Source organism: Mauremys reevesii, linkage group 17, assembly GCF_016161935.1.
Source record: "Mauremys reevesii isolate NIE-2019 linkage group 17, ASM1616193v1, whole genome shotgun sequence".
Lineage (NCBI taxonomy): Eukaryota > Metazoa > Chordata > Testudines > Geoemydidae > Mauremys > Mauremys reevesii.
The window spans coordinates 25,748,406-25,763,547 of NC_052639.1; the positions used below are offsets into that span (position 1 = coordinate 25,748,406).

General features: G+C 54.7%; 1 long non-coding RNA gene across 1 annotated transcript in view; it reads left to right on the top strand.

Moving 5' to 3' along the window:
* The first annotated feature begins 13,697 nt into the window (after positions 1-13,697).
* Positions 13,698-15,142, top strand: part of LOC120385160 — a 135,390-nt gene continuing 133,945 nt past the window's right edge. Inside the window, exons 1-2 of the long non-coding RNA XR_005589308.1 lie at positions 13,698-13,712; positions 14,172-14,246. This is a non-coding gene — a long non-coding RNA (uncharacterized LOC120385160). The remainder of the gene's footprint in view (positions 13,713-14,171; positions 14,247-15,142) is intronic.

The window sequence follows — 15,142 nt, forward strand, 5'->3', positions numbered from 1 at the left end:
CTGTGAATCCTGGGCAAACTAATTCCTTCCTTTAGAGAATGACAGAAAACCCATTTCCTCCTTCTTTCTATTCCAGGCTTCATTCCTTTTCCAAAGACTCGTCTCTAGGGAGCACAGAGAGATCCATGTGCACAAAGTGCTTGTCCAACCTGTAGCAATGGAGGCATGCTCTGACTTTAGCCAGCAAGAACAGGCCTTGCCAGAGAAGCCCCAGAGAAGGAAATGTTCATGGTCCATCCTGTCAGGCATGAAAAGACTCTGTGTCTGTAGCCAATCTGACACCTGATGGCAGACAGGGATGAGGAGAGAACAATTTCTCACAAAGAAGGTGGAGGCACTTGTCCCGGAAGAAGATAGCAGCTGAGAACCAGGTGGAGTCAGAGGAGGTGAAGCTGCAGGAGGATCCAGGGAAAGTTGAACTGGATCCTACAGGTGAGGATTCAATCCACATGGTTAGCGAGGAGCATGTGAGGAATACTCACACCAGTCACCCTACAAGCCTTACACATCAGGGCCTTCTCACGGGACAGCGATGGGGACCAGGGCTGGCTCTGGCTTTTTGCCACCCTGCCAAAAAAAAAAAAAAAAATTGTGCAGAGGCCGAAGTGGCGATGGGGTTGGGGGGAACAAACCTGCCAGCCAGCGGAAACAGCAAAGGGGGGGAAACCAACCTGCCAGCCAGCCGGCCGGAGCATCAAGGGGGTCGGGAAACCTGCCGCCGGTCGGAGCAACAAGGGGGCTCAAAACAAACCGGCCGGCCGGAGCAGCGAAGTGGGGAAACCAACCTCCTGGCCGGAGCAGCAAAGGGGTGGGTGGGAAACCTGCTGGCCGGTCGGAGGACGGGGGCGGGGGAGGGATGAATCAAACCTGCTGGCTGGAGCAGTGAAGGGGGCGTGAAACAAACCGCCCAGCCGGCCGGAGCAGTGAAGGGGGTGAACAAACCTGCCGCCATAGCAGCAAAGGAGGGAGCAGCAGGAAACCTGCCGGCCGGTCGGAGCAGCGGGGGCGGTGTGCGAAACAAACCGCCCAGCCGGCCGGAGCAGTGAAGGGGGTGAACAAACCTGCCGCCATAGCAGCAAAGGAGGGAGCAGCAGGAAACCTGCCGCCGGTCGGAGCAGCGGGGCGGGGTGTGTGCGAAACAAACCGCCCAGCCGGCCGGAGCAGTGAAGGGGGTGAACAAACCTGCCGCCATAGCAGCAAAGGAGGGAGCAGCAGGAAACCTGCCGGCCGGTCGGAGCAGCGGGGGGCGGGGGTGTGTGCGAACAAACCGCCCAGCCGGCCGGAGCACCAAGGGAAGAAAAATAAAAACCAAAAAGAAAAAAAATACCTGCGGGCGACGGGAACACGGGTGCAGGGGGACTCCGAGCCCTGCAGACCCTGGGCAGCGGAGTGCACACCCAGCCAGCGCGGGGGTGGAGACAAGGGGGCGGCCAGGGCTTCCTTGGGGTGCTCGCGCCGCCTGCTGGGAGGGCTCCACGCCGCCCGTGGGCGGGCTGCTGGGCTTGCTGCAGACCTGGCACCGCCCCAGCAGCCTCCTCTGCGCTGCCACAAACCAAAAGAAAAACCTGCCGAGGCGGCGGAAGCAGCAAAGCCCCCCAAAATGGGATTGGACGGACGGCCGCCTTTGAATCTGCCGCCCCAAGCACCAGCTTGCTCGGCTGCTGCCTGGAGCCGGCCCTGATGGGTACCTCAGACTCTGAATCCATTTAGTGCCAGATCCTTTGGCAAGGGTGGCCGAGGTCCATCTCTGAGGTGGGGAGAGCTGAGGTGTCAGGTCACCTCTCTGGGGTCTGGCACTGTGGGGTGGGAGTACTAACATTGCTCCGGGCTGTAAGGAGAACAGAGAGGCTGGACGTTGTAGGAAATCATTTCTTGTCTCCTGATCGGGTCCATTTCATCAGTAAATGCTCCAGAGGTCCCAGCTGGGAACCGTACCAGAGCTGAGCCATTACTTCTTGGGGGTTAAATGCAATGAGGCCTGCTGCCCATCACTGACAGGGAAGGTGTGCAAGGGGAGGGGACGAGTAGAAAACACCATGGAAAAGAAACTTGCCCCCAGGTCCGAGGAAGCCTCGTGTGGTAAAAGCCCCCAGCAAAGATCCATGAGATCGGAGTTCTCTGCTTAGCTGCCAACAACCTTCAGTCTGACCCTGGGCAATTCACTTCAGGCTCTGGGTCTGACCTCCATCCTCTGTAAAGCAGGGATACTACATGGAAAAGGGAAATGTTACGAATGTTTCTTTCTGCTCCAGGGACGAAGAAGGAGGCGCCGGAGTCGCAGGGGAAGTGGGAAAGGAGCCCAGAAGAGCAGGAAGAAGAGCGCACTCCCACCCCTCATTACCAAGCAGCTCCCATATGACCATGGTAATGACGCTTGTGACTGTGCTATTGGAAAGCCTCCTGCTGGGTGTATTAATATCTCCCGGAGCTGGGATCTCTGACAGGAGACCTACCTGCCCCTTGCTCAGGAGCTGAAAGGAAACACTCTTCAAGTGTGATCGACTCCAGCCAGTCTTTACGAGTTTCTCTGGGTTGCTTGAACGAGGCCCAGGTTGACAAAGGGGTTCAGGCACCTCAGGAAGTTCAGAGGTGCTTAGTGGGATTCGCAGAAGTGCCTGACTCAGGTGCCTGATTCTGATGCACTCTCCATGGGACACAGGCACTGCTGAAAATCCTACCAGGCCCCTCCCTGCACTTGTAGGGGTAACCCACACCCCTGCTGGGTGGGGTGTTCTGGCCTGCCTAGTGGCACCAGGACCACTTAGAGACAGAGATCAAAGGAGTCTGCTCTAGAGCCTTAGCTAACAGCCGGTTGGGTTTTAGCTGCTGTGGAGAGGCTCCTGCACTAAACTCCAGAAATCCCAGGCTGGATCCTCTGCCAGGAGTATCTATGCGAGTGTGTCGCCTGGTGTGCTCTACTGCATCCTCAGCTGCTGGCGCCCAGGACAGACGGGGCTAATCCAGCCACGCAGGCCAGCTGCAGTAACACTCAGGAGGTGCCTGAGACACCAGGGCAAAGGCCTTCAGCACCCCAGGCCCTGGGTTTAGGTGACCCTGAACCAGCCCCCTGCAGTAACATTGTGCCCAGTGAGTTCTGACCCACGGGGGGCTGGCCCCAGAGGCCCACAGTTTGGGATTCTCCTCAGCCAGGCAGACTTGCTCCTTCAGTCGAAGCTACTTTCTGTCCTGCCGGCGATTCCTGCCTGTTTTGTGGCAGCACCACACGCTGCAGGGTGGGGAAGGAAGAGGCATTTCCGCTTGGGCCCTGTTCTCAGTCCTTTCCTCGCAGACACTGTGGGCTGCTAGAGTTGCTGAGCCAATCTGCTCAGGTGCTCGGGTGGATGGGACATGGGGCAGGTTCTGCAGTGACCCTCGGCTGCACTCAACAAGCAACTTGACTGGGCTTTGCAGGCCATTGAGGCTTTCTCAGCAAAAGCTGGGCTTCCTGGGGAGGGGCCAGAGAGGGAGGAAATGGGGTGCCCTTGGGGTCCCAGCACCGGCTGAGAGGCTCCCATCTCTTCTCAGGCAGGGGAGGGGAAGTGTATGAAAGACTGAGGAAACCTCGGCACCTGTTGAGGTTTGTTAAGAAAAGGGCTCAGCCGGAGTCTCCACGCTCACGGGGCGCTGCCAGCCTCCCGCCGGGACAGACTGTTCCAGGGCAGCTGAGCGATGGAAATACTCAGTCCCGACAGGCTCTGTCCTCTCATTGCAGACCCCGGGAGCAGCTTCCTCAGCCCAGCTCCAAGCCCTGCTGATGAGAGCCGTGAAGGGTCTGACGACACCCACCCTGGAGCGATTTCTGCCGCCGAGGAAGAGCTGAGGACCATCGTGTCTCTACACGGAGACAAGATGGAGAGAGTAAGAGACTCCTGCCGTGGGGCAGGGGGATGCTGCGCAGAGAGGGGGAGGGGAGAATTTCCTCTCCTAGGAAACTGTTCCTGGGACACACGGGCATGGTGCTGTGAAGGGTGGCTGAGCCCTTTCCCTTCATCGCTTACCGCGGGATCCGCGGCGTGAGGTGTTTGACCTGTTCTCTGCCCGCTGGAGCTCTGACACGTCCCTGAGGACAGCCCAGCCCCACTGAAGGGGAGCGATAGCCCCAGCCCTGGCAGCGCAGCACTTACCTAGTCTGCCCAGGGGCCTCCACACTGGTTTCTCAGACATGCTGTGGGGCCTTGTTTTTCCAGCTGAAGGATCAGGAGGAATTTGGCTTTGCACTTTTCTCTCTGTCTCTCCCTAGCTCTGATCCTGCTGCCCATCCCCACAGGATCTGAGTGCCTCCCCCGTGAATTAGACTGGCCTAGGGAGGTTTCTGGCAGACTTCATTTCTACATCCCCTGGGTAGGAGGCTCAGAGTCATTATTCCCCTGATTAATGAAGCTCCACCGCCTCCTGGGAGGTAGGAATTCAACCCATTTGACACCTGGGGAAACTGAAGCCCAGAGAGCTCCTTGATTTGCCCAAGCCTGCGCAGGTGGGGTTATCGAGAAAGGAATCAGGGTTCACGTTCCCTACAGTCCTTTAACTGTTGCCTTCAATCACTCGGCCTGGAAATAGGTGACATTCCTGCCCTTCCCCAGATACCGCCTGCCCATGGCGCCTAAGTGCAGACTTATTCCCTTCCTGGGCTTTGGCTTTCCTGGAAACTCGGAGACTCATAAACAAACAGAATCTTGAGCCTGAGCTTCCTCTCCAAACCTGCCTGTTCCTGGGGTTTCCTGCAGGTCGTCCCTGTCTCTGTCCGAGTTCCCTGTTTCCAGCAGGTCCCAGCGGGAAGATAACAAATGGCCCCTCAATCAGCAGATTGATTTGTGCAGGGCTCTAACTCCTGCTAGCAGAACAGGGCACCAGAATCCAGCCACCCGGGTTGTAGCTCCTGCTCCTTGTTCGAGAGAGGAAAGAGCAATGACCAATTCCTCATGGAAGAGCCCTAGGGGGCGGCTTGTCCCTTTCGGGTCTGTCTACCTTGTGCTGCAAACTCTGCAGCAGGAGCCGGAAAGCCTGGCCCTATGGACGTGGGCTCCCAGGGCTGGCACTGTGGGGCCAAACGGCAATGCAGCCTCTTCTGGGCTTGGGCTGGAACTGGAGCTCTGAAGCCTGGGGAGGAGGGGGCTTCAGAGCCCGGCTCCAGCCCAAGTCTCCAGGTCTGCACTGCTGTTCCCAGTGCCATAGCCTGAGCCCGAGGTTAGAGACCCGGCTTTGAGATTGGTTACGGCAGGTTTTAAAATCCCGCAGTGTAGAGGTTCTCCTTAGGGCTGGGGCCTGGAGCTGGCTAGCCCCGTCCAACGAGCCCTGCCTGCCATCTCTGGGATGGGCTCTGGGGTACATCAGTGGAACCAGCTGGGTCTGGAGCAGCGCTTCTCTACCTGGGACATCCTCAGAGCCAAACAGGTGATATTGGACGTGCCCCACACAGCACATATGGGGCCCACAATGGAAACTGGGTTGAGAAGCACGGGCCTGGAGGAACTGATTGTGCTAGAAAGATCAGCAGGAAGCTGCAGAGATGGAGGAAAGGCTCCTGCAGGGAAGCCCTTGAGAGCAGGGCTGAGAGCAGTTTGCTAAGGCAGGGAAGGCCCTGGGATAGCAGGGGAGTTTGGGCTGTGCCCACGGTAAGGTTTGGGGGAAGTCTTTGTGTGTGTTTCTGAGCTTTAAGGTACTAAACCAGACCTCAGGAAGGCTGGGGTTCCTGGACTTGTCAAAGCCTCTTTCTTCAGATTATGGAGGAGCCAAGATGGGCAACCGAGGTGAGAGGCGGCTTGCAGGGCTGCCAGGAGGGGTTACCTGGGAGGTTGCCACTCATGGATAAATCCATCCTCAACTTTCTGGCATTCTTCCAGGTTGAGACGTTGTGGGACGTATCTTAATCTGGCTGACAACGCCTGTCATCCCAGAGCCAGAAAAGCAGCACTGAGGGCCACGGCCTTGCTGGCTCGTTCCCACCCCAGGACGTGGTTCTGAGCTGTGTGGCGAACACGCTGTCCTCGGACAGGTAGGGAGCTGCTCTGTTATCAACTCAGGCCATTATTTCTCTTCCTGCTCCTACCGACAGGCCACAGTCCGGGAAGGGTCCGCTGGGCTCACGCAGTTGGAGGGAGTTTCCTGCTGTGCAGAGAGCTGTCCAGGCTCACCAAGAGGAGATGCCCAGGCCCAGCCACTGAGGAGCCAACCCTCCTCCTGCACTCCCCAGGATGGAGACGTGCCAGTTTTCTGGGGAAGTCCAGCACTGTCCTGATTGCTATGGGTCACCCCACTTCCTCTCCCATCCAGTACAGGGCCAATAAATGTCTCCACATCCCTGGGTCATGAGGTCTGGCTGCTCCTATTGTGTGAGAGAAGGCAGAGATGGAAAAGGTCCATGAGGTCCATCTGTCCGTCCGCTGGGGACCAGTGCAGGATTGTTACCTGCAGTCAGATCCCTAGTTATTCCATGGCTGAGGAAGTGGTGAAAAATGCACTCATCTTATGGCGCTGCAGCAGACGTAAATCTCTTCAGACAGAAAGTTCCAGACCTAATTGTTGCAAACTAAATAAATAAATAAATGATCCACACATGACCAGAGCGTAAATGCAGTGCAGCCTGCCTGAGTCTGCAGACAGCCGGCAAGAACAGCTCTGAGAGGGGTGAGTGCCTCTTTCATCTCAATACGTTGTGAACCCTGAGTCCTGCTGGTTATTGCTGATCACTTTGCAGAGTCATCCAGCTGAGGTGTTTATAATACAGTCTCCATGTGCCTAGGGGCCGTGAAACCCAACTGACCTCGCCAGAGGTCAAAACTCCTCTTTCCTCATCATCCTCTGCAATGCAGTTCTGCACTGACCATAGACAAATCTGTGTCACATGGGAGAGAGAATTGAAGAGCAGCATGAAAGAAACTGAATTTCTTACCCAGTTCCGTTACCAGAGGAATACAGTGTTGGTTTTCATATTGATTTGAGTGTTTGATTTGTAAACCTTTCAGGTTTGAATTCCTTGAAGCAGCCCCAGTGCTTTCCAGGGTCTGTGCTCAGAAGCTATAGAAACTCGGCAGCGTTGGCACAGAATTTCAGTCAAGCTTCCTGAAGACCTTAAATCCAGGCCAGTTGCTCTGGTTTGTCCAACCTAGTTCTCAGTGTCCCCAGGGCTTGACCACCATGTCCGACCTTCCTCACCAAACTTGGAAGTTAAATGACTGGAAGCCTTTTGATCTGTCTGCAGTCTTCCTGTGCGGATGCCTGGGGGGACCAGGAGCGGTTAGATCAGCAAGAATGGAGAGAAGAGAGGAGGGGGATTTCAGTACTAGTTTCCTTCCAGCTCTGTCACACTGGGCAGTACAATCTCCCTGAACCTCTCCTATCAGGGCATGTTCTGAGTCAGTGTCTGACCCGTCCACCACACTGCAGTAGGATTCAGCTGCTAAGAGACACTTGGCCAAATGCTGGGTCTCAGTTACACCCCCAAATAGCCAGAGGAACTGCACTGAGGTCAGGCAAGTTCCTCGGGACTGAGCCTAGCGTAACAGAGCAGAATGTTGCACAGTCTGGTGGTCACACTGTGCTGGTCACTCGGTGGTCAGATCATGGTCACTGTCCTGGAAACAGCGGTGCTAGCTTCAGGAACAACAACCCATTAGGGGAAAGGAATAAATACAACCTTCTCTGACGGGACTTGCCCTGCCTCAGCCTCCCTGCACCAATCGGTGTCTCCTCTCTCAGACGCCTTTCCTGCCCACTTTCCAAGCCTCTCCCTGGGGAGGGCAAGAGGTGGCCAAGCAGGGAAGGTCTGACTTCTCTTTCTGAATCTGCAGATGTGCCATTGAGCTGTGGAAGGCCCTGGGGAAGAACCACAGCTCCCAGGAGGTGCTGCAGCAGCTGCTGGACAAGCTCCAGCAGAGACACCGGGAGGAGAAGAGCGCAATGTGTCTCTGGCTGTAAGTGAGGTTTGAGATGTCACTTTGAGAACCCGCAAGCGGGAGGATAGTGCATCTGTGTGTGTCTGTGAGCTTCACCCTTCTTAGCTTCAGGCCACGGCTCCACTACACAATGAAGCCGACTCATGTAATCTCGGCATACAGCCGCCACAGCAATTTATCCCTTGTGTGTGTCTGCACTTTGCTGCTTGTGTCGGCAGTGCACGCCTCACCAGAAGCGCTGTCTCGATTGTACGGTCAGGGTGGGGCATTGTGGGAAGGCTCCTGAAAGCCAGTTGACGACGCGACGCTGTGTCTACACTGACACTGCATCGACCTGGACTCTCTGCCACTTGTGGAGGTGGAGTTATGAATTTGGCACCAAGGGGCAGTTCTGCCAATGGGAAGGAAATTCCATAGTTAGGTGATGCTGGGTGAGGGGCCTTGCATTGACATAACTCTGTAATGCAGACCAGGCCTTAGTGTGTCCTGGCCACCTCCTAGCAAACCAAAGAGGTAAATAAAGCTTCACCCAGGAAAAGTTACTGATCTGAAGCGGTTTATCTGCTGGTGCCCTGGCTCTGTTTGCCGCTCTAGGTGGCTCTTAGTGAGCAGGTGCAGTTCGGGTGTCTCTTGGAAGTATCCAGGTTTCTGGCTCTCTAAATTGTGACTAGAAATCTTCCTAGCATGGGATCATGAGATGTCCAGTACTTTTGACTGGGCCAGAAACACTGGGTCTACAAGAACAGATCTCCTCAGGATGGTTTCAGCCTGTGCAGTCATGGCTGGAAACCCAAAGCACAGAGTCTGCACCATTAAGCGAAATAATGGGGAATAACATCATCCAGACTCCTCTGACCTTTCCGTAGGGCTCCATCCTGCTTCCGTTCCAGGAATGGGTGAAGGTTCAGGACCCTCCAAATGTCTCCTCCTCTCAGGAGCCAATCCTCTTTGTAATAGGCTGGGAGGAAATGAGACCTGAGAAAAGGACAATAGCGAATGGCAATGGGGGCAGGTGGCAGATTGGGCTAGTGGAGTGAAATTCTTTCCCCTCCAGGCAATGAGGACCATTTACGAGGTCCTTTCCTATGGGGATACTGAGAAGCCATCCTGGAAATGTATCCCCAGATGCTCATCCTCTGCGTCAGGCAAGTGCAGTATGTGATGGATCTGCACTTGCCAGGGACCTACATGGCCAGCACGACATCCAGCCCCGAGGAGGGATCCAGCTGCCTCAACCCTAAGGTAATGACTGAAAGGAAAAGGAAGAACAGATGTGCTCTGCTAAACACATGTAGGCTGTTCATGGCCATCATTTGTTCGGGTGCTATAGTTAGCCCAGGCTCGCTTACACCAACTAAGGATCTGGCCCCACATGCCCGCTTGAGTCCTGTTACCTGTCACAGTAAAGAATCAAGTATTCAACCGCATTGAGTGATGACATCAACCATCTTAAGAAGCTACAGTGTCACTAACTGGTTACAAACTCAATGAAACTGCAGTGTCGACAGGGCCCATTGGGCAGGGGAGCACCATGATATCACACTGATCTATCCTCGGGGAGGCTAGCTCCTGCTGTCCATACTGTGTGTGCCAGGGCGTGTGCAGATTTGCCATGATTGGGGCTGATCTCGTTGCCTGACACTGGTATTTTTTGTCTTTAGCACGTCGGTGGAGGCTGTGAAGACTCTTTTTCCATGCCCGGATACTGGAAGGAATTTGCCAGCATCCAATTTCAGCAGGGTTGGGACATGATAGCCTCACGATATTACTACTGCAGGGTGTTGGCGTGATTGCAAGGTAGGAGCCCAAAGTTTCCTCTTCAGTGGGTCTCTCTTGGGAATGGGATTTCCGTGTGAAATGTTCCTCTGTTCCAGGCTGCCATCTCAGCCCAGCAACTAGAGAGGAACTCTCTCTCCCTTGATAACCACAAGGGACTTTCTGCTCCATGTTCCAGAGCCATGATCGAGTTTGAGAACCTCAGCTCCTGCCGCCTTCAGAGAGGCCGTCACCACTGTTCAAAGGGAGAAGGAGGAGGAGCAGAGAAATATCGCCAAAACTTTCTGCACTGATGTGAGATTCATTAGTAGACAGGAGAGCAGCTCAGGCCAGTAAGCTCTGGGCACATTGTCAGCAGCTCAGCAGCCTTCCAGCCAGCGAGCTCCTCTCCGCACATGGATGGTGGTGGGGCATGGCACAGAGAGGGAGGGAGAGACAGGTGAGATCGCTCCTGGCTGGATGTACCTAGGTGGGATCCTGTGACAAGAGGAGATGTTTCTCCGGTGCCCCAAGGCCATGCTTCTCTCCTCACCTTTCCTGGGGTTCTGCTTTCTTCTGCCCCAGGGTCTCTCCATGGCACTCAGTGGGGCCTGGAGATTCCTCTTCCTGGGGGTTTATTTGTGACTTGTGCATTAGTCTAAGTTCTGGGAATGAGCCAACTGAAAGAGCAGCAACTGGCTCCCTACACACCGGAGACGTTGTATGGGAGCAAGTGGCCATTTGGTAAAGATGAGTGTCCAGGGACAGACCCCACAGGAAGACCTCTGCTCCTCAACCCGATGTTGATTTGGCTCTTTCCAGTTTCTCCAGAGTCCTTCCATTGAGACAATACTGACAAAATCAGAGCTCCAGGCACAGCTCATGGAATGGACCCAAGATAAAAACCCCATTGTACGTCGGCTCAGTCTGCAGGCCTTGGCAGTATTGTGCTCCAGCCAGAAAAGGTGAGGGGCGTGGATTGCCCGGGGACCGAGGAAGCCGATGTTCATCGAATCGCTCAGCAATGAGAGCGAGATCCCCACACAAGCCTTGTTGTTTAACGCACAGCACTCGAATGTTGGAGGTGCTTTACTGAGCAAATCAAGGCACGACGTGGTCCCTGCTCCCGTGAGCTGACCCCTGATTGCAGATGTGATGCAGTGGGGGAGGCGGGTGAGCAAAGACAAAGGTTACAGGAGCAGCTGGCAGAGAGTGACAGGAGAATGACTTGTGCTCCCATTGGGCTGTGCAAAGCAGCCGTGGTGTCTCATAGGTGGGAGTGGGATGGGCCAGCATATGCCCCAGGCTGTCATCCAGGGTAGTAATGAGCTGCCTTCTCCATTGCTGCAGGTGCACTCGTTACGGGCCCAGCTGCCAGCGATCATGGACATGTTCTGTGACACGGATAGAGGGCGTGTCATGGGAGCCATGCATCAAGCTGCAGACATCATCTACCTCCTGGATGGGGAGGGGCTTGGCTCCATCTCCCAGGACATTGCAGTCAGCCTTCGCCCTTCATTGATGACGTAAGGCTGGGAAACACAGGAGAACCCCATTCCTCCCCGCCTGTCTCTGGTGCCCTTGTCTCTCTCTTCCCATCCCCTTCCTCCCACCCTCAGCCCTGCCATGAAGCCTCCAAGGTGCTCCTGCCATGGTGGGGAATCTCCTGCTCAGCCACCTCCTGTCAGAGCTCTTCTCCGCAAACCTCAGCATCAGCGCCATGCTCCCAGCCCTGCTGCCGCCTGGCCTCGGGAGAGGGGTCCTGGCACTGGGCAGATGACCAGCTGTCTGGAGAACACCGGCCCCCAAAGAGGTGGAGATTCCCAGCAGGAAAGAGGTGGGTCGGGAATCTCCTGCCTCAGGGGCACCAAGGAGCAAAAGAACTGCTGTGTTTTGTAGCAGCACCTCCCTGTAAGGCTCCAGCAGCTGCTCCTCCCTTCCCCAGACCAGTCTCCAGCAGCCTTCCCTCCCTCTCCCTAAGCTTCTAGGGGTCTAGGATTCTGTGCCTCCAGACAGAAATTGTGTCTAGGACACCATGGGGCTGCACTGCCCTGCACAGTGTCTCAGGCCTTGTTCTACACAAGATGTCTATGGCGCTGGCCTGGTGGCCTCACTGCCCCGCGACCCAAGTCAGTTAACACGGGGAACCGGAGCAGCGTATGGATTATGACTCTGTCACGCTATGCTCTGATCCTGCCTGGCTTTAACCGGGCTTCCCACTCCCTGTGTGTCATTGCCAGGAGAGGGACAGCGCGCGCTCCGCTGCCATTTTACTGCTTGGCAACGTGGTGAGCAGCGTGAAGGACCCGGACAAACCCATCGTGCAGCAGAAGATGATCCACTGCTTGCTCCCGCCCTGCTGCACCTTTGAAGACCGGATGAGAGTGTGACACTGGTAAGTGCCACGGTCATTATTTCCTTAAGAGTAAAGAGCCAGAATCTCCTGGGGCCCCCACTCCATTAATGGCCAGAGCCCTTGCCCAAGCAGAGTCTTCTCCTCCTGCTTCACTCCATGCTGGAGCCCAGTGCCTCATCCATTCTCACAGCACACAGCACAATTGGGAAGAAAAGCCTTCTTCTGGGAAAGAGCCCTGACCCTCTCCTGCAAAGACGGGCCTCAGGCCTTTGGGCTGCTGCATCCAAAGGTTCATAACAAGAGGCAGCAAAAGAACAGGGAGCACAGATCTGTAAGAGCCCCTTCAGTTCAGGGAGCTGATATCTGCCCACAGCCTTCTGGAAAGTGGTGCAGCTGCCCTGACTTCTTCCTGGAGCTCCTGAGAGAACTTCTCCAGGTCCCAGCTTCCCAGAATTCACCGGACGTTGCCTCTGTTGTTGGGCCAACTGGGATGTGGAGGGAAGCCTGATCTGGGGCCCTTTGGTCCGACTCCTTGGGATCCCAAAGCTGACTCACGCTCTCATGCAGTCTCTTTGCACCTAAGGACTGAGCTGTGGAGATCTCTTATGAATCTTTCCAGGGCTGTCCATAGAGGGGCACAGGGCCTGGGACAACACCCCTACTCTGCCCTAAGCCCCAGCCCCACTCCATCCTTCCCCAAGTGCCACCCCACCTCTTCCCACCCCTGCTCCGCCCCTGCCCCATCCCTATTCCTCCTCCCAAAGCCCCACCCCTCATTTCTAAACGACGCTGGGCGCTGGCGAGGTGGGCATAGCATAGTGGGACCGGGAGTACTGCGCCTGGCCCCAGCATGGCCCACGTCCTGCGTCCCCTGAAGTGCGGGCCCCCAAAGCGCAGGGCCCTGGTCAACCGCTCCAAACCATCCAAAGACAGGACGGCTCTGGCTCGCTCCAGCCACCCTCTCCTGAGCACACTCCTGTGTACAACAAATGACAGGAATCTCTCCACTAGCAGGAAAAGCAGGAGAACAAGTGACGGGAAGGCCCATGTCCCCAGACTGTCCTCTCTCAGTGAGAACCCTCTGGTCTCACCTTCTCTTGCAGAGATGCAAACTGACGCTCTTCCGCTGCGCAGTGTTTCTCAGGTGGGCTCATTTGAAGACGCTGTTCCGCAGCATGGCCTGGGATGGCTCCACACAGCTCCGAAGTGTGCCTGGAAGTGCTTGGTAGGTGAATTCCTTGTGCCTTCAGAGTGGTGAATGGGGACTTGAGGGAGACCTTTAACCCCACACCCTGAGTACCCATCCGCTTCCATCGGGTGGCAGGACTCTATTCCAGGCTCTCTGCTGGTTCATTTCTGCAGGAGTTACAATCCCTTCACATTTTTGAAATTTTTCTCCTGAACTGTTAGACCTGCAAACTTTCTGAAAACAAAAGCTGAGGTTCTGGAGAACACAACAGTAACTCCAGAGAGGTGCTGCTATGGCGTATGGGCTCATACTGGCTGTTGCCATGCCCTGGCTCTATGCTTTGGCTTCCCTGGACTAGTCCCTGTGGGAAGAACATGTCATTTGTATATTGTGCGTTTCTTCCTTCTTTCTTCCTAGATGCAGAACAACAAGAGCCACATCCCCAAATTCCTGTTCCACGCCTTAGAATACCTGGAAAGCTCACAGACAACAATCAGACATTCTGCAGCCCTGTTCATTGGTAAGCAGAGCGACTTCACTTGAGCTTTTTTGACCTGCTTCCTTCAAAGCCCTTTTCTAGACTGCTGCTCTGTTCCCTCTCACAGCACCAGAATCTTAAAACTGTGTGTGTGTGTGTGTGTGTGTGTGTGTGTGTGACAGAGAGAGAGAGAGAGAGAGAGAGATTAACATGACTTCCAAGATGAGTGGAGCAACTTAGCTGTATCGATCGCACCAACTTCCCCTGCCCACAACTCCTCTTTGGCTGCGCCTTGGGGAAACCAGCATGATGTGAATTCAATCTCCTTTGGAAATCAGTCTCTCAGTGACTTCTAGGCTTCTGATGCTTTATCTAATGTGCTTTGTGAACAGATGTAAGGAATGTATTTAATTTCCCAAGGGCTGTCTTGGGAGAATGGCTGCATCTTTCGCAGTTTTAAGCAAAGGATTTGAAAAGTCATGAGATTCATTGTCTGTCTAGGAAATACTATCCACCATTACTGTGACTTGTTGTCTGAAACAGTGACTGAAGATGGCATCTCCTGTCTGTATGAAGGTAAGTGAAATACTCTCTGTGTGTTTGTGCCTCTGTGGGAAGTACAGGGTGCAGCACAGGGCCTGAAAACAGTTTGAATGTGTCCTCTCTGTCTAAGGACAGTGTTTAAGGAAGAAGGATGATCACGTGAGCTTTGATCGAGGTGCCACAATATGTGTAATGAGCAGGGAAATTCCATCCCTAGCTCCTAGAATAGACGTAGCCTTAGAACTGTGTGGGGAGACTGTCTTCATAGAGGCCAGAACATCTCTGAAGGAAGGCCTGACAGAATTGAAAAGGGCTGTTGTTATTATTAAGGGTGGTGGTGGTGATGATGACAATTACCTCTGTAGGAAAGATTTCATCACTTGCCCTCCTGTAATGGAGAGATTTCAGGCCAGGGAACCACTCATATCTTGCTATCAGCTCATAGGAAATTCCCTGAGTGCACATTAAACATCTTTCCTGTGACCTCTTAAGGAACGAAGGCCCAGGCCACATAGGATTTCAGCAGATGTTGTTAGAGTCTAAATCTTATGCGGATCTGTGCGTAGAATGTTGATGATTTAACACTCTGCTTTTCTGTTCCATCCTACAGAGTTGCTCCCACCTGCCTGTGTTTTAGCGTGGACGTGCGTATGCTGGGGGAGGGGAAGTTACGCACGGAATGGGGCCCCCTCTGTCCAGGGCTATTTTGGGAGTAGCTGAGTTGCTGTTTCTTGCCTGCAGACTCTTGGGTAGCTAACAGCATGTGGCAATGGCCATCTGAAGGGGAGGTTTTGAGGCACCAGTCATGATCAGCACCATGGGGTTTGAACAACTGCTTTCCTCTTGTTTCAGCTTTTCAGGAAAGTGCCTTTGACATGACAGGACCACAGGGCACATCCTCATTAGACATTACAGTCGGCTGCAGAAGC